The sequence below is a fragment of the Natator depressus genome, chromosome 3 (genome assembly GCF_965152275.1).
Source record: "Natator depressus isolate rNatDep1 chromosome 3, rNatDep2.hap1, whole genome shotgun sequence".
Classification (NCBI taxonomy): Eukaryota; Metazoa; Chordata; order Testudines; family Cheloniidae; genus Natator; species Natator depressus.
In genome coordinates this window covers 64,169,715-64,192,663 of record NC_134236.1, presented here as the reverse complement: position 1 = coordinate 64,192,663, position 22,949 = coordinate 64,169,715, and the positions used below count along the sequence as shown (strand labels likewise).

The following is a 22,949-nucleotide window of genomic DNA, read 5'->3' as shown; positions in this document are numbered from 1 at the left end:
CAGATAAGGCAACTTGAGATCAAGACTTTACCTTTCAAGACCTATTTATATAAGATCTGTTTTTTTACATAAAATAAAACCTCTACATCTCAAGATCTGAAAATGGGTTGTGTCTCTCATGTTTTGATGTAGCTCCTCTTCCTAACTTCCCCCTCTCCCATAGGTGCTAGAACTAGGGATGCTGGGGGTGCTGCTGGACCCCCTGACTTGAAGTGGTTTCCATCATATACAGGCTTTGCAGTTTGGTTCAATGGTTGTCAGCACTCCCACTATACAAATTGTTCCTGCACTCCTGCCCTTTCCCCTCTCAGATAACTAGCACCTGGGATGGGTCGGGGGTCTATGGAAGGGGTCATGGTCTGCACTACCCAATGAGATTCTGGCTAGCTATTGTGCAAGAGCAGAAGAACTCCCTGCACTTCCTTGCCTTATGCACCATTCAGGGACTGACCAGAATCTGGCCCCAAATAATCCACTATGGCTCAGGTGATGCTCTTGGCAAATCACTCCGCATCATAGAAGATATTGACTGTTGTATAGACGTGGCACCATTCCTATGTAAGGATACAATCCCTAAAATATGGATATTAATAATATTAATCAAGGATTAAATAATATGCTGCATTTTGGGCCAGATCCTAAACTGGTATAAATCAGCATAGCTCCATTGACATCAATAGCTTTATGCTGATTTCTATCAACCGAGAAACAGGGTCTTTCTTGCATGACCTTGTAAAGGACCAGACAATTTGTTAAAGTATTGATAGATTCATGTAATGTGTTAAAGATTACCTAAAGCCATATTACACATAGCAATAAATTCCCCCAGGATAATAACTCTTGTACTAAAATAAGGACTAAATTAAATGATGATGATTTTATTACAAGAACAATAGGTGAAACACCTGTAACCACATGTGTTTACATCATATCTGAGACCAGTTAACATATTCAAGGGTATGTGTTGGATTGTGTAATGATGGTTAATATGACAGGTTTCAGAGTAACAGCCGTGTTAGTCTGTATTCGCAAAAAGAAAAGGAGTACTTGTGGCACCTTAGAGACTAACCAATTTATTTGAGCATAAGCTTTAAGTGAGCTGTAGCTCACGAAAGCTTATGCTCAAATAAATTGGCTAGTCTCTAAGTGAGCTGTAGCTCACAAAAGCTTATGCTCAAATAAATTGGCTAGTCTCTAAGGTGCCACAAGTCCTCCTTTTCTTGATGGTTAATATGTAATCAGTTAATTTACATGCTTAACAGGTGTAATAGGGGAATTTTTAAGCTAAATATAAATATACTCGTATGCCATGGGCTATGCTATTAACGTAGAATGTTTGGACAGAACTGTTCAAGTTGACTGGTGGTGAAAGTTTGTGTAGTTCAAATAATTACATGAAACTAATATATAAAACACCTGGTGACCTACGCATTTGATACATTAACCTCACTAAGATATGTCCTTCTATTGGACTATACAGTTAAGGGGCAGAAAGTGTGCTTTATTCAGCTAATTGTTCAAGACAAGTCTCTTTTCTTGAGAGGACCTAAGAAGTGAGGCTCACCTAGCAGTACTGCCTTGCTTCTCATGAGCCAGAATACTCCATGGATGGGAGATCAGAGAGAGTTAGGTCCTTGGCTGGCCCTCTTCCTTGTACTTATGCAGTGCTATAAGCGTGTGTGGTCCTTTAGAAAACAGATAAAGACTCGTTCCTTAATCTGAAAAGATTACAAACCAAAGGTCCGATTCCTGCAATGAGCTGTGTGGGCAGATCCCAGTTAGTGAATATTTAGACTCAGTTGATATACCTAAAAAGATACTAGATTCATGTTTCCTGAAGTCATTTCACTTATGATCTTTGCCAACTGTCAGATCAAAAGGTTTCTCCTGTAAACTTTTCTTGGGTGAGACCACAGATCTCCAAAGACAACAACAGCCTGTATAGGAACCCTGCAGGGAATTTCCCCAGACTCACTAGTTCTCCTTTTATTATATATGGAAACGTGATTTGTGACTGTTCAACATTTTTGGCAGGACTTCATACAGCAGACTTTTTCTGTTTGGAAACTGTTATCATGATAAGAAAATTAAGGAAAAAATAGTTCTCTCTAAAAGCCTGATCCAATGTTCATTGAAGTAAATCTGAGTTTTCTTTAATTGACGTCAGTGGAATTTGTCTCAAGCCTTAAATTGTATTTAAATTAGGAGACACTGAACTAGAGATGAGACCAAATAAACTTGAACATAGGGACTCAAAATCCAGATTTCCCACCAGAATCACTATATAATCATCTTTATAGTGAAGCTTAAAAAATAATTGAATCACAGCTTCATTTGAAAGATTTCCCTGCAACAGGGGCTTTTCCTGATGAAAAATAATGGAGTCTTATCTTTTAAAAAGACTGGTTTGAAGAGATAAAATGGGACTTTATGGTCAGATTTTTAAAGATATTTAGGTGCCTAAAGATGCAGACTTTAGGGTCAGATTTTTAAAGATATTTAGGTGCCTAGTGGGATATTCCAAAGTACCTAGGTCCCTAAGTAACTCCCACTGAAAGTCAGTGAGACTTAGGCTCATAAGTGTCTAAGCCTATTTGAAAATGAGACTTGACATAAAATGACTTGACATGAAATGAATATACAATATTGGTCTAGATCAGCAGTTCTCAAACTTTAGCAACCCGAGGACCCCCATTTTGATTTAAAAAATTTTTGTGGCCCCCAAGCCACCTTCTAACTTTCTCCGGGAGTGCTCGACCCAGGCTCAACCCCAGGCCCTGCCCCCACTCCACCCCTTCCCCCAAGGCCCCACCTCCTGCCCCGCCTCTTTCCATCCCCTCCGCCGAGCGCACCCCATTCCCGCTCCTCCCCTGGCCTCCCAGCACCTCCTGCACACCACTGAACAGCTTCAAATTAGGCATAACACAGGAAATCCTGGGTCCATTGAAGTGACTGGGAGCTTTGACATCGATTTCACTGGGGCTAGGCTTTCACATAGTCATGTAAATTTGCTATACTATCTATACAGGAGAAACTATACAGTGCATTTCTGCCTAGTGCTTTCTTGTGTGCTGCCCCATACCTGAAAGATCTCAAGGCCATTATTGTCTCATTATTCAGAACCCTCTGTAAGACTAACTTGTATCAATATCATTACGAACACACTTTAAAAAAATTCTTTACTCATGTTGGTTTGCACTAATCTTTGCTGAGTAACTGCAAATGTATTGATATGTCTTTCCTCATCCAACCCTTCATTACTGTTTTGTTCCCTTCTTTCATTGTGGCATGTATGAAACAGATATCACTTTGAGGATAGGGTCAGTAATTTACCCTGGACTTTTGCATTAACCTTTGCATTTAACTGTCCATTAAATCATTCAAGGATATTTCATGAGTCAAGAGTATATATTCTCAGACTGTGCGGCCAGCCTTTGGATTTTGGGTAGAGATTATTGTTACTCTCCGAAAGATGACTGAGATTGTTTTATATTGTTTTAAAACCATCAAACTCTCACATGCTCTTGGTTTGTAAATTTTGCATTTTATCACTCTTTAAAACTGCGCACACTGTAACTATGTATCAAAGCCAAAAATTAAACACATTTTAGTAAAGATGGTTTCTGAGGAAATAAAGTCATCTAAACCACAGAGAAACACTTTTACTTATAATAAAATATGGAGAACAATGGGTGTTTACCCTATTGCATATTTCACTTATCAGTGCAAAACATCATTTTGGAAAGTGATCAAATTTGACACGTTTGTAAATGACAAAATTGATTGTAATGAGTCTTGTCCCAAATAGCTACCTTCCACTCCCAGTAGACAAGGTTGGAGAACAAACTCAGAGCAGTGGGTTAATTATTGCTGTTTTTACAAATTCTTCAATTTTGGAAGTAGGAAAATGGTAACATTGAAACTGCTGCCATTTGTATTAAGTGATTGTAATTTCTTATGCTATGCAGTGCTACAGTATGTTTCAGGTTGCCCTTCATAACTAAAAGATAGACCCAAACCCCAGATCAGTATGCATAGGGAGGCATAGTCGCTCAGGCTGCTCAGTTACTGAACCTGGAGGCAGCTTCTCAGCTGGTGTAAACTGCCTTAGCTACATCAGTCTATCACAGTATATGAGGATCTGCCCTGAGATGTTTAGATCTAAGGCTGAACTTGGTGGTTGGACCTTCTCTCTTGAATAAATCAGACCAAAACTTTGAATTCAAACACACTCAGAATTCAGATCTGGAGCCTCTGATGCTTAGTAAACATGGCTAGGTGTGGTAAGAAAAAAGAATTTAGTAAAAGTGAAAAATATTACTCAAATCAATTATCAGTTCTCCAGAAATGTTCCTCAAAAAGACTTTTCAATTAACAAGATCTGCCTAAGTTGCACTAAGGTATAAGGCAGAAAATAGAAGCACTGAGGAAGATTTAAAAAGATATTCAAGCTGGATGAGGCAGACAGGAATGGAAAACTTAAAATGAAATAATTATTTTGGAATTTGTAAATACGTAAATATGTTCCATTGCTTATGCATATGGTTCAGTGCAGTGGCACCCGATCCATGAATATTTGAGAAATTATGGATGTTAAAAAAAATGTTACACTTAGATTCACAAAGGAACTTGGGCACTTAGAAAACCACTGGGATTCACAAAGCGGTAGTTCAGTCCCTTATACAGTGAACGGGGAGAGAGAAGTGAAAAGCCTGCACACTAGGTCAGCACATTTAGGTTGCTTCTGGTCTAAATTAGCCAATCGGAGATGCCAAAGTGAGGAATGTATCCTAAGTCTCTCTGTCAGGAAGTACAGCACCTAAATCTGGGCTGGAGGTGGACACTCCCTCCTGCTTGGGATTATCAGTTGCAAATCCTCTCTTGGCTTTGGGCACTGTTAGGATATAGATATTCAGGCCTGTCTGTAAAGGCCTATACTCTAAGAATTTAGGTGTATTCTTATCACTTAGCTAGTTATAGAGGTATAAAAGAGAATCAAAATCACTGACTGCCGGTGTAAGGTCCTTCTCTTACTGTGACAATCTGAGGCCCTGTTCTTAGGCAGAGATCTCTGGCTAAGCAACAGAGGCAGCCATAAACTGGGAAGCGAACGGTCACATCCTCACATTCCAACCTAGTTACATTGAAATAAGGTGCTTTTGGGCTGTTAGGAATACAATCCTGTCCTGATAATGCCTGTCGCCTCCAGAGAAAGGGAAGTACCTAAAAGATGTAAAAGGAAACTTAGTTTGATAGCATCCTGTCTGGCAAGAACTCACTTATCAATAGCTGGGATGTAAAATCCTCACTTCTGTATTGTTTTGTCATTATAGTTTCCACTTTGCTATTGTTTTTCTGTATAATCTCTGTCTGGTTCTGTGATTGTTCCTGTCTGCTGTATAATTACTTTTGCTGGGTGTAAACTAATTAAGGTGGTGGGATATGATTGGTTACATAATCATGTTACAATATGTTAGGATTGGTTAGTAAAATTTCAGGAAAATGATTGGTTAAGGTATAGCTAAGCAGAACTCAAGTTTTACTATATAGTCTGCAGTCAGTCAGGAAGGGGCGAGGGGGAATGGGAACAGGGAATGGGGGTGTGGAAATTGGAATCATGTTTGGCTAAGGGCAGGAATGGGAACAGGGACACAGGTGTAAGGCTCTATGGTGTCAGAGCTGGGAAGGGGGACACTAAGGAAGGAAACTGGAATCATGCTTGCTGGAAGTTCACCCCAATAAACACCGAATTGTTTGCACCTTTGGACTTCAGGTATTGTTGCTCTCTGTTCATGTGAGAAGGACCAGAGAAGTAAGTGGGTGAAGGAATAAGCCCCCTAACAGGCACCTATGTCATTTTAGTAAGATGATGGGGCAGGAGGACCTCCCTCATAACTGGCTATACACCTGTCAGGTTATAAGATCACTCGTCCTATTAGGAGGATTCCTTTGGGTTGCAAAGCACAGAGGTTCAGCATGTCTTCTCCTGTCATAGGTAGGCTTATCTGATATTAAACGTGTTAAAAGTTTCCCTGAAGTATAGGAGTGGGGAGTGTGACTACATTGGGTTTGCTGCCAATGGACATGGCTTGTTTTCGTTGTGGAAGTGTGACACATCGAGTTAATCAGTGCACTAAGAAGAGTCAGGATAACCCTGGAAATGGTGACCCTGGGCCTGATAACGTGGGGGTTTCTGAGAGTGGGGTGGCTGTGGTACAGACTGGGTCCCAACAGGCTTCAGATGTCGAGGATATGTGTTGTGGGGGAGGGCTAATACCCCTTTACAACCTAGGGGAGATGGTATTCCTGGTTCTGAGAGTCCTGACTCAGGTGCTTCTCAACTTGAGCCTAGAGCCTAACTATGAAATGGAGGCTGAGCCTTTTACTATGGAATCGACAGCCTTTGCTGTGGATTCTGGCTTGCTGCCAAACGCCAAAAGGAAAAAATGGTTGTTAAGATGGAGAGACCTCTAGTTTCTGAGGGGCCTGCCAAGTGGGCTGGTTTGGTCAGTGCATTGGGAAGCGTGCTGTTCAGGGTGCTACTGAGGGTGCTTCTTTCTTTGGGGACACAGAGAATTCTCAGGTGGTAGTTTTGTCCCAGCAGCCCCCTCCCGCTGGTCTCTCTGAGGTTCCCCCCTTCGAGGCTGGTAGTGAGTCTGAGGGTATGGGGGATGATGAACTCAGCTTCTTTGGGCCTGAACTCCTAGGATGCTATTGGTAAGTTTCTGGATAAGACTAAGGAGAAACATGGAGTAGAGGTGGCAGATTCCTGACCTTAATCTGGTTTTGGTGTCTGCCCAATGTACTATGAGACATGTTACTGTGTCTGAGTTTGACAAACAGAAGCAGTATAGATTGAAACTGATGACCAAAGTGTGTGTCTTTTTGACCAGTAGAAACATTGGGGATTAATGGGTATAGGAGAAATTTGGTCATTTTGTTTGAGGGGTTTTTTGTGGGGAAGGGCAGATTCTAAGCCTGTCTATTTTCTTATTTTATCTGATGAGTACTGGTCTGATGGATAATTTTGTATGTGGCTTTTTGAATGTGAATAGGTGCAGGAACATTAAAAAAAAGGACACTTTTCTGAGTACTTGTCCCAGAAAAAAAGTTAACCATTTCATTTTTGCAAACAGTGCACACAGATGCAGGCAACCAAACCAACTGGCTCGCTGATTGGAGAGGGGAGGTTCTTCAGAGTCATGGTTCCACTGCAAGTGCAGGGATTGCCATTCTTTTTGAAGACATGGTGAAGCCTGATTCAGCAGTTGTGCAGGAAGTTTTCCACACCATTTTGATGGTTCAAGCTACTTTTGAGCAATATTTTATTATTATTTATTAATGTCTATTCTCCTACTGTAGGGAAAGCCAGGGTGTGTTTTTAAGTGCTTGAGTGCTCTCTTGACAAATTGTTTGGAAAGTGATATTTTAATGGGGGGGGATCTATTTTAATAGTATTCTTAATGAGAGATTGGGTAGGAATCATTTGGAACTGCATGCACTGTCTGCTCAGCAAACTGCAACTCATTTACAGGCTTCTGACCTGACTGATGTGTTGCAACATTTCACCTTTATCTGCCCCTGTACTCTTGGTTGAGTGTTAGTGCCAGCTCTTTCTCTATGGCCCATTCGGACCATTTGTGTTTTTCCTTGTCATTTGTTTCATTTGCTTGCTAATTGTATTGTTTCTCCTGGGATTTCAGATCATGGTTTGGTATTATTTGCCTTGACTCTTCCGTCTATCAAGACTGTCAGGCATACTGGCATATTAACACTCCTTTTACTAGAGGTTCACTTTTGGGACTCTTTCAATTATTTTGGGGGTGCCTGTGTTGTCTCAAAGGATGCTTTTCCCTCCTTGAGGCAATGGTGGGAGGATGGTATAGTTGAATATTAAATGTTTTTGTCAGCAATACACTCAGTAGATAACCCTGGGCCTTCGTTGGAGTATGGAGGAGTTAAAGCCGGGGATTGTGGAACTAGAAAAGTATTTCATGGCAGTAATGATGCTGGATTGAATGAGAGCTTGAAATATAAAAAACAGCTCTTGCAGAACCTGTTAGATAGCAAAGGTCAAGGTTCACTGCTTAGGGCCCGATTTCTGGGCCTTTCTGAAATGGATTCATCTGCACAGTTTTTCCTCAGCCTAGAAAAGAAACAATGCTGAGCAGAAGATGATTGGTCTTTCAAGATGATTTCAAGATGTCATCAGGTCAAGAGTTTTCAGATCCTGTGTGGATTAGGAATTTTGCTGTGAATTTTTTCTCAGATCTGTATACCACAGAGCCTTGAGGATCTTCCTAGGATTTCAACATTGAATGAGGACAGATATGAACGGGACCTGTTACACTCAGAATTGACTTCTGCCCTAAATGGCTTTGCTCCGAGGAAGGTACCTGGTATTGATGGTTTACATTTTGAATTTTGTAAGGCCTTTTGGACTTCCCTTCAGGTTTTTCAGGAGAGCATCAGAAAGGATTCTTACCCTATTGCACAAGAAGGGGGACTTTGGGGAGATGAAGAATTGGAGACCTGTGTCCCTGCTTTGCTCTGACTGTCAACCTTTTACAAAGGCCTTTACAAATAGATTGAAAACTGTGATTGGTATGGTCATGCATGTTAATCCAGGCTATCAGGACTAATTTTGATATCCTTTTCCTACTGTGGCCTCAAAAATGTTTCGTTTGCATGTTGAGTTGATTTCTCTTGATCAAGACAAGGCTTTTAAATATGTAGATCATGGATATTTGTTTCACACTCTTTGTGCTTTTGGTTTTGGGCCCAGGGTTGTCTCTTACATTCACTTACTGTATAATAATATATATATATATATATATATATATATATATATATATATATAGTCTGCTTAAGGTGAATATGGTTTTAAGTGCTCCCTTTCCAGTCAGTAGGGGAATCAGACATGATATGCTCTATTGAGCTTTGGTTATGCAAGTAACAAAACTGGTTCCTTTTAACTGTGCTAATTTTACATGGGTCTCAGCAGATATCTCGCCTGTCAAGCTTGGTTTCCATTCCTTTCACTGGGTTTCTTGATTTTTTTGTCAGAGGTGGAATCACCGCTTTCTAGGGGCAATATTGCCAAGCTAGACTGTTGCCTCCTTGAGCGAGCCATTCCTGATTATACTAATGGTTCTATTTTCTACCTGTTGCTCTTACTGTGAATTGGGATGCTGACAAGCCTGGCAGCTTGCTTCCCTTCAGTGAGTCTCTGAATGTACTTTTAATGGTAAACGCTGTAAATCATTGTATATGCTTGTGATAAATATTTGTCATTTTTAAACACTTAGTGATTGTCCCTATATCCTATATGGTATGGAGAAGACAGTTTCTAGTGACAGACTCCATCCATCCAGCTTGGCGAACTGTATACAAGCCTCCAGTTAGAAGAGGATGGTGATCTCCAATGTGAATTTGTCATGGAGCTATTGCCATGAATGTGTTTTTATATCATTTGACTCTGGAGGTGTCCTTGCCATGTCCTTTTTGTGACATGGAGACAGCTTTCATTTGTTTTTTCACTTGTTCCAAGTCACAGCCATTATTTGTTTTACTGCAGGATATTTTTTGGTTATCGTCACTTGATTTTTCTCCTACTGTATTTTTACTATTAAGTATAGATTCACAAATAGGTCGGTAGTATGCCTTGCAAACTTTATTTTGGGTCAAATGAAGATGTCCATTTTAAAAATATAGGTGATGTAAGTTATTTGGTAATGGGGTTGCTGACATTCTTCTTTTAGATTTTTGTTGGTTTTACACCTTCATTTGGAGTTTAGATATTACACTCCAAAGTGATTTGGATCAGTTTATTCAGCAGTGGGCTGAAATGCACTTTTTACTTTTCGGGAAGGGCACTTATTGTTGAATTTGTAATTTATTTTCTTGTTTTTACTGTGTTTCTGAATTGATTTTATTAAGAGTATCTCTCTCTCTCTCTGGCTCAATGACTCCAATTATTTATTCACAGTGAAACAGCTTCAACAGGAGAGACTGAGGGAGCCCCCACATCTTGATATCCTATAACCCAGAGGTTAGTATATTCACAACAGAGGTGCCTGGTCTCTGTTCAAATCCCTTCTTCCCCTCAGGTGGAGGGGAGACTTGATCTGGGACATTTTCCACACCCCAGGAGGCTAACCACTGGGCTAAGCATTATGAGGGTGTCTCTCTTCTTCACCCTGTTTTGGCTGTTCTGTGTGAGCTCACTTATGGGGTCTGCTCAGATAGTGGAGCTCTGAGCAGATTTACTGGATTGGATTAATTAGATGGAGCAAAGCCTATCTTCCCCTGGTTTGTGCATCAGCGTATGGGTCTGAAAACCTAGAATAGGTATGTAGTGCACCTGTGCGTAGGAAGAAACGTAGGTTTCTAGGAAACTTTTACATCAGATATTTCGACTCCCAAATGAGTTTTGCAGGGTTTGGCAGCAACTGAGCAGGGATTTTGTGAATCCCAGTGGGGTCTGATTCTGGAAGTTTGGCACCTAAGTCCTTTTATGAATCTAGCTCCTAGTGTGAAAGATTAAGTTGAGGTAAAAAGGATAATTTGTTAGTTTGAAATAGAATGTGTCTGACAGAAGTAGTCAAACAGGTTTTTAATTGGCTGAATGTCTTCCAGTGGGGTTTCACTTAAGCTGCAATTATAAGTAGGAAAAGCTATTTGAACTCAGTTTAATTACTATTGCAGGGGAGATCTGGCAAAGCAGGGCCTTTTCTTTTGTGGGCAATTAAAAGTGAAATGTGAGAAAGCTATAAGCAGGATATATGTATTAATCTTCTATATGGTTTTTTTTTTTGAATCTCATGTATTTCTCTCAGATGTCATTTTAATGTATTATCTTTTATGGCATGTGATTAAAGATTATTTAAAACTTTATACCGCCAGTGTCCAAGCTCTGTTGGATTGTGTGGAATTGAAGAGTTTTCCCAGGAATTGCCATTGCTTTGTTGTCACAGAAACAACAATTAATTCAGTAATTTAAAAAAAAAAAGTTCAAAAAGTCTCAGGGAGGTTGCAGGAGGAGATGCTTATATTGTAAAATAAAATATATTCCCAGTATTTTGGGGCCTCAGCAGCAGCTCACAGTTCCTGTCTATCTGATGATGCTGAAAGGGTTGGTCAAAAAGTTTTGCTTTATTACTTTAAAATTGTTTCCCTGATTTGTTTTGTGGATTTCACTAAGACTTTAGTTACCACCTGTTTGGACTGCACATGGCTCAGAGGGAGTAATAAAACCCTCTAAAAATGACCTCATGTCAGTTTTCTAGAAGTGTCACGCATTTAAAGTCCATTATCACAGCCTTTCAGAACTAAAAGCAAATACTGCTTCCACTGGAAAGCTAGGAAATTCTCCTTTTAGTTTTAGTATTTCTGCTTCCTTTCTGCCACGTGCCAATTGAAGCACCAAGTGCTGGATTCAATCTGTCCAGGGATCCTTTGCAAAAAATAAATAAATAAAACAATGTTTGAGCCCCCACCCAGAGCTTTACTTTTACTGCCTGTTCTGGGAAATTAAAATATAACCTCCTTGCCCTTTGCAGGAGGTTCTTCCACATTTGCAAGCACTCAGAGTCCCTTGGGAACATGGAACCACAAGAATATTTTTGGGGGGGAGGAGAAAGGGCGGGGGGAAGAGAACTCAATATATATTACATACAACAGACTAAGTAACCCAAATCAGTGTTTTGGGAGTTGGTTAACCCCATAGTTCTAAGCAGTAATTGTTCAACTTACAGAGCTCCAGGTCTTTCAGACCCACTAAAACTCCACCCATTGAAAACCCCATTGCAGTCAAGGGACAGCTTTCTTACTCCAGTCTGCTCTAATCCAAAGAGAACTCCTCCACCAAGTCCCACTTGCTCTTATGTGTTGCTACCTGATCCAGTTTTGTGATGTGGTATCTCCATTTCTGCTGGTTTGGTGGGCCAGGGTGCTGCAAAGTCAGCTGACCTTTGCCAAGATACTGCACAATCCTCACTGAGTCACCACCATCTTGGTTCCATCGGGCCTAACTTCAAAGGCAGCTGTGCTCTGCTGTTGCCACTGGTTTAAGCTGGGCCTCACTGTAATGTCAGATCTGCCCTACCACTGCCACCACTCCAATCAGACCTCATTGCAAAGTCATCTGTTTAATGCCACTGCTACACACCACACAGGTTGCAGAATCTCAAGATGAGGAGCCAGGAGCAAAATACAACTTCTGGACAGAGATTCTGCTCCTTGGGACACAGCTCCTGGTCTCTAGGACAGAGCCGGTTTCTCTTCTTCTTTTCTGAGCTTGCGTTTGTTACCAACCAAAGTCCCCTATCCGTAATTCAGGGTGACCCATTCATTCCAGAGCATATCTGGCACAATTCCTACGCCTTTCATTAGTAAAATATTATCATTTATATAATCTAAATAACAACAAATATCAACTAATGCAACAAAACTGGAGTTATGGATAACAATGTTATAATTCAAGGACATGAAACTGGCCAGAAATTCCTTTTTACCCTTCTTCTTTACAAAAAGAGCAAAGTTCCATCTCTCTGAGCCCTGGTCTACACTAGGACTTTAGGTCGAATTTAGCAGCATTAAATCGATGTAAACCTGCACCCGTCCACACGATGAAGCCCTTTATTACGACTTAAAGGGCTCTTAAAATCGATTTCCTTACTCCACCCCTAACAAGTGGATTAGCGCTTAAATCGGCCTTGCCGGGTCGAATTTGGGGTACTGTGGACACAATTCGATGGTATTGGCCTCCGGGAGCTATCCCAGAGTGCTCCATTTTGACCGCTCTGGACAGCACTCTCAACTCAGTTGCACTGGCCAGGTAGACAGGAAAAGAACCGCGAACTTTTGAATCTCATTTCCTGTTTGGCCAGCGTGGCAAGCTGCAGGTGACCATGCAGAGCTCATCAGCAGAGGTGACCATGATGGAGTCTCAGAATCGCAAAAGAGCTCCAGCATGGACTGAACGGGAGGTACGGGATCTGATCGCTGTATGGAGAGAGGAATCCGTGCTATCAGAACTCCGTTCCAGTTTTCGAAATGCCAAAACCTTTGTCAAGATCTCCCAGGGCATGAAGGACAGAGGCCATAACAGGGACCCGAAGCAGTGCCGCGTGAAACTGAAGGAGCTGAGGCAAGCCTACCAGAAAACCAGAGAGGCGAACGGCCGCTCCAGGTCAGAGCCCCAAACATGCCGCTTCTATGATGAGCTGCATGCCATTTTAGGGGGTTCAGCCACCACTACCCCAGCCGTGTTGTTTGACTCCTTCAATGGAGATGGAGGCAATACGGAAGCAGGTTTTGGGGACGAAGAAGATAGCTCACAGCAAGCAAGCGGAGAAACCGGTTTTCCCGACAGCCAGGAACTGTTTCTCACCCTGGACCTGGAGCCAGTACCCCCTGAACCCACCCAAGGCTGCCTCCTGGACCCAGCAGGCAGAGAAGGGACCTCCGGTGAGTGTACCTTTTAAAATACTATACATGGTTTAAAAGCAAGCATGTGAAAGGATTACTTTGCCCTGGCATTCGCGGCTCTCCTGGATATACTCCCAAAGCCTTTGCAAAGGGTTTCTGGGGTGGGCAGACTTATTGCGTCCTTCATGGTAGGACACTTTACCACTCCAGGCCAGTAACACGTACTCGGGAATCATTGTACAACAAAGCATTGCAGTGTATGTTTGCTGGCGTTCAAGCAACATCCGTTCGTGTGTTATCCTCAGGACAGTGAGATATAATCCATGGTCACCTGGTTGAAATAGGGTGCTTTTCTTCAGGGGACACTCAGAGGAGCCCATTCCTGCTGGGCTGTTTGCCTGCGGCTGAACAGAAATGTTCCCCGCTGTTAGCCACAGGGAGGGGGGAGGGTTGAGGGGGTAGCCACGCGGTGGGGGGAGGCAAAATGCGACCTTGTAACGACAGCACATGTGCTATGTATGTAATGTTAACAGCAAGGTTTACCCTGAAAGAGTGTAGCCAGTGTTTTATAAAATGTGTCTTTTTAAATACCGCTGTCCCTTTTCTTTTCTCCACCAGCTGCATGTGTTTCAATGATCACAGGATCTTCTCCTTCCCAGAGGCTAGTGAAGATTAGAAAGAAAAAAAAACGCACTCGAGATGAAATGTTCTCCGAGCTCATGCTGTCCTCCCACACTGACAGAGCACAGACGAATGCGTGGAGGCAAATAATGTCAGACTGCAGGAAAGCACAAAATGACCAGGAGGAGAGGTGGCGGGCTGAAGAGAGTAAGTGGCGGGCTGAAGAGAGGGCTGAAGCTCGAATGTGGTGGTAGCGTGATGAGAGGAGGCAGGATTCAATGCTGAGGCTGCTGGAGGACCAAAGCAGTATGCTCCAGTGTATGGTTGAGCTGCAGCAAAGGCAGCTGGAGCACAGACTGCCACTACAGCCCCTGTGTAACCAACCGCCCTCCTCCCCAAGTTCCATAGCCTCCACACCCAGACGCCCAAGAACGCGGTGGGGTGGCCACCGGCCAACCAGCCACTCCACCACAGAGGATTGCCCCAAAAAAAGAAGGCTGGCATTCAATAAATTTTAAAGTTGGAAACTTTTAAAGTGCTGTGTGGTATTTTCCTTCCCTCCTCCACCACCCCTCCTGGGCTACCTTGGTAGTCATCCCCCTATTTGTGTGATGAATGAATAAAGAATGCATGAATGTGAAGCAACAATGACTTTATTGCCTCTGCAAGAGGTGATCAAAGGGAGGAGGGGAGGGTGGTTAGCTTACAAGGAAGTAGAGTGAACCAAGGGGCGGGGGGTTTCATCAAGGAGAAACAAACAGAACTTTCACACCGTAGCCTGGCCAGTCATGAAACTGGTTTTCAAAGCCTCTCTGATGCGTACCGCACCCTCCTGTGCTCTTCTAACCGCCCTGGTGTCTGGCTGCGCGTAACCAGCAGCCAGGCGATTTGCCTCAACCTCCCACCCCGCCATAAACGTCTCCCCCTTACTCTCACAGATATTGTGGAGCACACAGCAAGCAGTAATAACAGTGGGAATATTGGTTTCGCTGAGGTCTAAGCGAGTCAGTAAACTGCGCCAGCGCGCCTTTAAACGTCCAAATGCACATTCTACCACCATTCTGCACTTGCTCAGCCTGTAGTTGAACAGCTCCTGACTGCTGTCCAGGCTGCCTGTGTACGGCTTCATGAGCCATGGCATTAAGGGGTAGGCTGGGTCCCCAAGGATACATATAGGCATTTCAACATCACCAACAGTTATTTTCTGGTCTGGGAATAAAGTCCCTTCTTGAAGCTTTTGAAACAGACCAGAGTTCCTGAAGATGCGAGCGTCATGTACCTTTCCCGGCCATCCCACGTTGATGTTGGTGAAACGTCCCTTGTGATCCACCAGAGCTTGCAGCACTATTGAAAAGTACCCCTTGCGGTTTATGTACTCGCCGGCTTGGTGCTCCGGTGCCAAGATAGGGATATGGGTTCCGTCTATGGTCCCACCACAGTTAGGGAATCCCATTGCAGCAAAGCCATCCACTATGACCTGCACATTTCCCAGGGTCACTACCCTTGATATCAGCAGATCTTTGATTGCGTGGGCTACTTGCATCACAGCAGCCCCCACAGTAGATTTGCCCACTCCAAATTGATTCCCAACTGACCGGTAGCTGTCTGGCGTTGCAAGCTTCCACAGGGCTATCGCCACTCGCTTCTCAACTGTGAGGGCTGCTCTCATCTTGGTATTCATGTGCTTCAGGGCAGGGGAAAGCAAGTCACAAAGTTCCATGAAAGTGCTCTTACGCATGCGAAAGTTTCGCAGCCACTGGGAATCGTCCCAGACCTGCAACACTATGCGGTCCCACCAGTCTGTACTTGTTTCCCGAGCCCAGAATCGGCGTTCCACAGCATGAACCTGCCCCATTAGCACCATTATGCATGCATTGGCAGGGCCCATGCTTTCAGAGAAATCTGTGTCCATGTCCTGATCACTCACGTGACCGCGCTGACGTCGCCTCCTCGCCCGGTAGCGCTTTGCCAGGTTCTGGTGCTGCATATACTGCTGGATAATGCGTGTGGTGTTTAATGTGCTCCTAATTGCCAAAGTGAGCTGAGCGGACTCCATGCTTGCCTTGGTATGGCGTCCGCACAGAAAAAAGGCGCGGAATGATTGTCTGCTGTTGCTCTGACGGAGGGAGGGGCGACTGACGACACGGCTTACAGGGTTGGCTTCAGGAGGCTAAAATCCACAAAGGGGGTGGCTTTACATCAAGGAGTAGTTCAGGCAGGACTTCACGGAGGGTTCCAATAAGAAATGGTGCACCTAAGTTATTGTTCTTATTGGAACAAGGAGGTTAGCCTGGCCTCTGATTGATACATGGCTAGATCTACCTCGCAGCACCTTCTCTGTGCGTGACTGCAGTGTGACCTAGAGGAATGAGTCCCCTAGACAGGGGAGGAGGCAAATGAGTACAAAACAAATCTGGTCTATTTCTTATTTTGATCCACTCCATCTATCTTTTACACCTTTGGCTGGCAGCAGACGGTGCAGAAGGACTGCAAGCCATCCACATCTCATGGCTGCTCGGCAGAAGATGGTACAGTACGACTGCTAGCCATCCTCATCTCTTGCCTGCCTGGCAGAAGATGGCACAGTACGATTGCTAGCCATCGTCATCTCTTGCCTGCCCGGCAGAAGATGGTACAATACGACTGCTAGCAATCCGTATTGCCTGCCTGCTCACCATTAGACGGTTCAATACGACTGACTGCAGGACTAAAGAGAATGACCTGGTCAAGTCACCAAAAATTTAGTCCCTGCGCCCATGTCTGCCCAGGCGCTCCCAGCCGACGTGGCCAGGAGCACCTCGGACATGACGAGGACGGCTATCAGTCATACTGCACCGTCTGCTGCCAGAAGGCAATGGGTTGCTGCTACTGTGTAGCAATGCCGTACCGCGTCTGCCAGCACCCAGGAGACATACGGTGACGGTTACCTGAGCGGGCTCCATGCTTGCGGTGGTATGGCGTCCGCACAGGTAACTCAGGAAAAAAGGCGCGAAACGATTGTCTGCCCTTGCCTTCACAGAGAGAGGGAGGGAACGGGGGCCGGACAATATGTACCCAGAACCACCCGCGACAATGTTTTAGCCCAATCAGAGTGCTCCATTGGGCTGCTCTGGACAGCACTCTCAACTCAGATGCACAATTGTTTGCTGTTGCTCTGACGCAGGGAGGGGCGACTGAGGACACGGCTTACAGGGTTGACTTCACGGAGGGTTCCAATAAGAAATGGTGCACCTAAGTTATTGTTCTTATTGGAACAAGGAGGTTAGCCTGGCCTCTGATTGATACATGGCTAGATCTACCTCGCTGCACCTTCTCTGTGAGTGACTGCAGTGTGACCTAGAGGAATGAGTCCCCTAGACAGGGGAGGAGGCAAATGAGTACAAAACAAATCTGGTCTATTTCTTGTTTTGATCCACTCCATCTATCTTTTACATCTTTGGCTGGCAGCAGACGGTGCAGAAGGACATATTGCCTGCCTGCTCACCATAAGACGGTTCAATAGGACTGACTGCCGGACTAAAGAGAATGACCTGGTCAAGTCACTAAAAATTTAGTCCCTGCGCCCATGTCTGCCCAGGCGCTCCTGATCGACCTCACACAGGCAACCAGGAGTACCTCGGACATGACGAGGACGGCTACCAGTCGTATTGTACCGTCTGCTGCCACAAGGCAATGGGTTGCTGCTACTGTGTAGCAATGCCGTACCGCGTCTGCCAGCACCCAGGAGACATACGGTGACGGTTACCTGAGCGGGCTCCATGCTTGCGGTGGTATGGCGTCCGCACAGGTAACTCAGGAAAAAAGGCGCGAAACAATTGTCTGCCCTTGCTTTCACGGAGGGAGGGAGGGAAGGTGGGGACTGACGATATGTACCCAGAACCACCCGCGACAATGTTTCAGCCCCATCAGGCATTGGGATCTCAACCCAGAATTCCAATGGGCAGCAGAGACTGCGGGAACTGTGGGATAGCTACCCACAGTGCAACGCTCCGGAAGTCGACTCTAGCCTCGGTACTGTGGAAGCACTCCGCCAAGTTAATGCACTTAATGCACTTCTGTGGGGACACACACACTCGAATATATAAAACCGATTTCTAAAAAAACGACTTCTATAAATTCGACCTTATTCCGTAGTGTAGACATACCCTTAGACTTCTGGCCCTGGAGCTTACATCCAGGTTACAATAGTGCCTAGAGGCCCCAAGCTTAATCTGGGTCCCATTGTGCTAAATGCTGTATAAACAGGTGGTAAAAGATAACCCCTGTTCAGAAGAGCTGTTTTTAATTATCCAGAGGTTTAGAACATTGGCATGAATTCCATAGAGTTGGATTAGTGGCCAGAGGGCAAGTAAGGCAGTCTAAGGTGCATGATATGTCTATTTATCAAATGATTCTGAAATTTATCACACAGCTGTCAGTTCAACAGATGTGATGGGCATATAAGTAATAAAAATACTTCCAAACTGGCCAATTTTTGTTACTTCTAAATAAGTGTGTGCATGTGACATTAAGCATCCCTGCATTCACACCCTCCATGCTATTGTAATAATCTTTGTACAAAATATGCCTTGCACGGTATCATGAAAATTAATACCTCGCTGATCGTTAATATTCTTGTGCTGTATGTACATGATGGGTATTAAAAGTTATGGACATCTGCTAGAATTATAACTAAAGTGCGTGTAAACCAGACATGTCAGGGAAATTTGTTAAAGAGATCTATCCTAAGCAAATGAGTGGGTGTTTAACTTTAGTTTACAGAGAAGCAGTAAACAGGACCATCAATATAGCAGGCGGAGGAGACTCAGGAAACTGAACAGTTTGCATTTCAGCAAACACAAGTGAGAGAAGAAAAAGCATGGAGCTTCCTTCAACACCAGACTCAATGTTGCCTTCCTCACAGTTTGAATAAACTTCCTTTTGTGGGGAACCCTCAGAAGACGCCATTTCAAAGGTTTACTAGTCTATAAAGACATGGGAGCTAAACCGCAAGGGATAAGCAATTGAATCAACTGATTTTACAGAATATTATTTATTTTAAAAAGTGTATACATGGAGGTATTTTTTAAAGTTAATTACACAGTGGTGATTAATATCATTGTGAAATGTTTGTATTAACACTATATGAGCAAATATGGATAATTAAATATATTATGTTTTAAAGGCTGTAGCCAAACAGGGAGAAACTGATTCCATTCCAGGCAGAAGAGAAGGCAGCAGGTTTCCTGTCTCCTCTGTAAATTAAGCATGGTGGAATCAAAACAAGGGGAAGTCCCATTTACATACAGGGGGATGGGAAGCTCACATTAAGAGAAGAAGAGCATGAGATCATCCTGCTGCTTGAAACAAAGTCACTGAACTTTAGACGATACAAGCTAGGCAAGAAGCCGTCTTTAGCACCCATCACTAAACAGACACAAGGGAAGTGTTCTTGCAAGCTAAGAAAAATGGGTCCTTTAACCAAGGTGGGGTTGAAGTGTCTGGGAACTGAATATAGGTGTGAAAAAACATCTTGAACAAAGCCCGTATCTTGCTGGATTTTTAGTTGTGTGTTTTCATTTTTGTTTTACTTTTAACCCTTCCTAACTTTATTTCTTTTACTTGGCATCACCTAACCTATGTCCTTTTGTTAATGAATTTGTTTGACTATTACTCTAAACCACCACTGCTATGTTTGAATTAAACTGAATGTTAGCTCCAATTAATGTGGCAAGCTGGTGGGCTTTCTGGCTTTAGAGGAACAACCAAAGCATATTATTTCTCTGAATTGTCCAGGGGAGGGCTAGACACTACAAAGCACACAGTTTGAGGAAAATTCAGAACTAGGAGTGTGTTGGGGTCACCCTGCATGTAACAACGCAGGCAGGTGTAAGCCAGAGTGGAGTTGTGGGCTCTAGACAGGCTGCAGGGGTCAGAGCTGCTGAATCAGGGGTGTCTAGCACAGAGAAACTCCAGAGATGACCTGCATGTTTGTAAGCTGGTTGTGAGCATGCCAGGTTGGAAGCCACAGCAACAGAGCATTTTGAGACACCCAGGGTCACAGGGAAAGTGGTGGCACCACCACTTACTGGCCTGGAGTCCACGTTGAACCTGTCATAATATGTATTATACAATATACTGACAGTCCGAAGATGGTTTTCAAAACTGAAAAACCTGGTAAATGAGTCAGGGTTGGATATGGCAAAAACTAGACAAACTGCATCAACTATCTGCACAAAGAGTAACTTTCTACTTCACTGGCTGCCTTTGCTGTACTCTACAAATGCCATATGGAGTCAAGGATAAGTAGCAATGAAACCGATTAAATGAGTCATGGATTGAGACTCTGCTGCCATTGTTGTTATATTTAATAAGTACCTAAAGAGCAGAGCAATGGCACCATGAAAAAAATATTTTCAAGCACTATAATCTATGCCAAAATGCTTTTTATTTATAAAGTATACCAAAATGAAGCAGCATAGCAACATAAATTAGGAGAAAGTGATCTACTCTCTAGCAGCAACTAGCGCTGAAGGAGTAAGTGAGGAGATTTTAAATCCTTCCATGCCCTTGCAGAACATCAGTTCTGGTGCAGAAGGATGGAAAGTGACCTCCTTTCCAGCAGCAGCAGAGTTAAATAGCTCACCATAGAGACCCTCTTTCTAACTGTTATACCTTTGTTTTCTGACTACTGCATCTATAATACTTTAAGGAGTCTGGTGTCCACATAGATATTTTGTATTCCACTCAATCCAGTCTGTTACAGTGGGACACACCAATCCCATGCTCTCTCATGGAGCACTTTTTTCTATCCTGTTTTAATGTTTTTTGTCCAAAATAAAATCATTCTGACTGAAAGAGGAGCTATTCTTTGTGTGGAGAAAAACATATCTTGCCTGGGGCTGGGTCTTGCTATCACCTCAAGCAGCTACTGGGTGGAATCAACTGGAGGTGGTCCCGGCTGTGGAAAAAACCCTCAGTTTCAGTCACAAAGGTGTCTCTGAAGGCCTTTGGGTTTTGTGGAGTTATGTGAAACTATCTGTAGTCAACAATATCTGAAGCACATAACGAAGAAGACATTAAGCAACATACTGAAATATCGCCAGCAAAAGTGTTCTAATGGTGAGACTTAACAGAGCAGGGAGAAGTCTCTCAGGGATAACGATGGGCACCCTATTGCTTCTGTTATTTAAGGACTGGAGAAAGCAATCAAGAGCGTACTGTAAGGAACAATCCTGCATTAGCGAGTGGGTTCAAATCAGTTACAATAGGACAATCATATAGGGTCTTTGGAAAACAGCTATATTATAAGACCTATCAGCTTCTATGGGAGCCAATTTAAATGTGCATTGTAATAAGAGGGATGACATTATTTGAGAATATTTTCTGTAATTTAGCTGCATTCCTCTCTCACTAGAGGCTTGATTTTTTTCAGAAGTGCTGACCACCTGAGGTTTCCATGGATTTCATCTGCAGTTGTGGGTGCTCAGAACATCTAGCCATTTATCCTCAGTGATGAGCTCTGGGCATAAGGGACTAGTGGAGAAAGGTAATTCTGTTTCATGGAAGAATTCTATATTTCAAAATCTGCTTTCATTCTACTTTGGAATGAAAAATGAAAAAAAAATTAAATTCTCCATGAAAGGAAAAGGTTCCCTGGCTCTGGGGCCCATCTGCCATGCGGTAGCCCAGAGCCACAGACTCTGGAAGTCCTGGGTACCTAACTTCAAGGCAGTCAGATAGATGGATTGCCTAGGAGTTGGGCAGATGAGCTGACAGGAAACAAGGTAACATGTTTCAGAACCTGCCTGTAAAACTGGGACTTCGTCAAAATAGAATCACCTCTGGGAAACGTTTCTGAGCATAGTCTGACCCAGTATGACAACACGTAGGTTCTTATGTTTCAATTTCAACAAATTGCCAACTTCCGAAGAAAAAATGTTTCATCATTTTTTTCTTACAGCTCTATAAGTAATTGCTGTAGATGGCTATAAGTAATCCTGAGTTTTAACTGGTAAATTTATTTACATCTCTTATATGCTTCCTTATTCAGAGACCTTAGTGTTTGGGCCTACACATTGGCTTGTAGGACTCTTTTCACCACAGAGCCAATTGTTTGTGATTTGACATGGTTTGATTTATTAAGAAGCATGATATTTTTTCCAAACATGTGTATATTCAAGAGAGACAGAGTTTTTTTCAAATAAAAAGAGGATCAACGAAAATTATTTATGGTAACTTTTTGCGTAAAATTGCATGTATCCTGGCCAGTAGGGTGGTGGTCCTTTGAGCAGCTCATTTAACATGCTTTCAACCTCTGGCTGTAGACCAGGATTTAACAATTCACTCCAACTCTCTCACCCATGCCCCACCTATGGAAGCTGCCAAGATGTTCTCATAGTCATGAACATCAATCAGTAACAAGACTGGAATGTGAAATGATCAGTTATACAACAGGCTCTAGTTTGAAAAATGGTTCTTCACTTTCCCGTTATGAATATTTAAGAAAATGGCCGAGAGGAGCTCTGCTTGGCTATAGGAATGAAAATTGAGAAACTCATTACTATTATACTTATAAAGGAGGAAGGTGTTACAGACTTCTAATCTGAATCACAACAAAATAACCTCTCATCTCTAAATATTGTTTTTATTAAGCTACCTTGATATAGAGATACTCTGCCAAATTTAACTTTTAGATACAAAGCACAATCCTTCATTTATTCTTGTACACCTACATTTGAGAGTAGAATGTGGCCCACTTCATTAACCTTCTAAAGTGTCTGTCTTACACATTTATAGAGTGTCAATGAAAACATCTAGACCCCAAGGTCTATAACAAACTACCCCTTTTAAAACACACAACTATGAAACATGTATAAACTAAAACACCACTGTTATTTAATCTATGAATTTTGTTT

The 22,949-nt window shown here is 43.0% G+C and overlaps 1 protein-coding gene across 1 annotated transcript in view; it reads right to left on the bottom strand.

The window, feature by feature from the left end:
• Positions 1-22,949, bottom strand: part of LOC141984486 (uncharacterized) — a 150,742-nt gene that overhangs the window by 53,980 nt on the left and 73,813 nt on the right. The gene's annotated exons all lie outside the window — the stretch shown is intronic.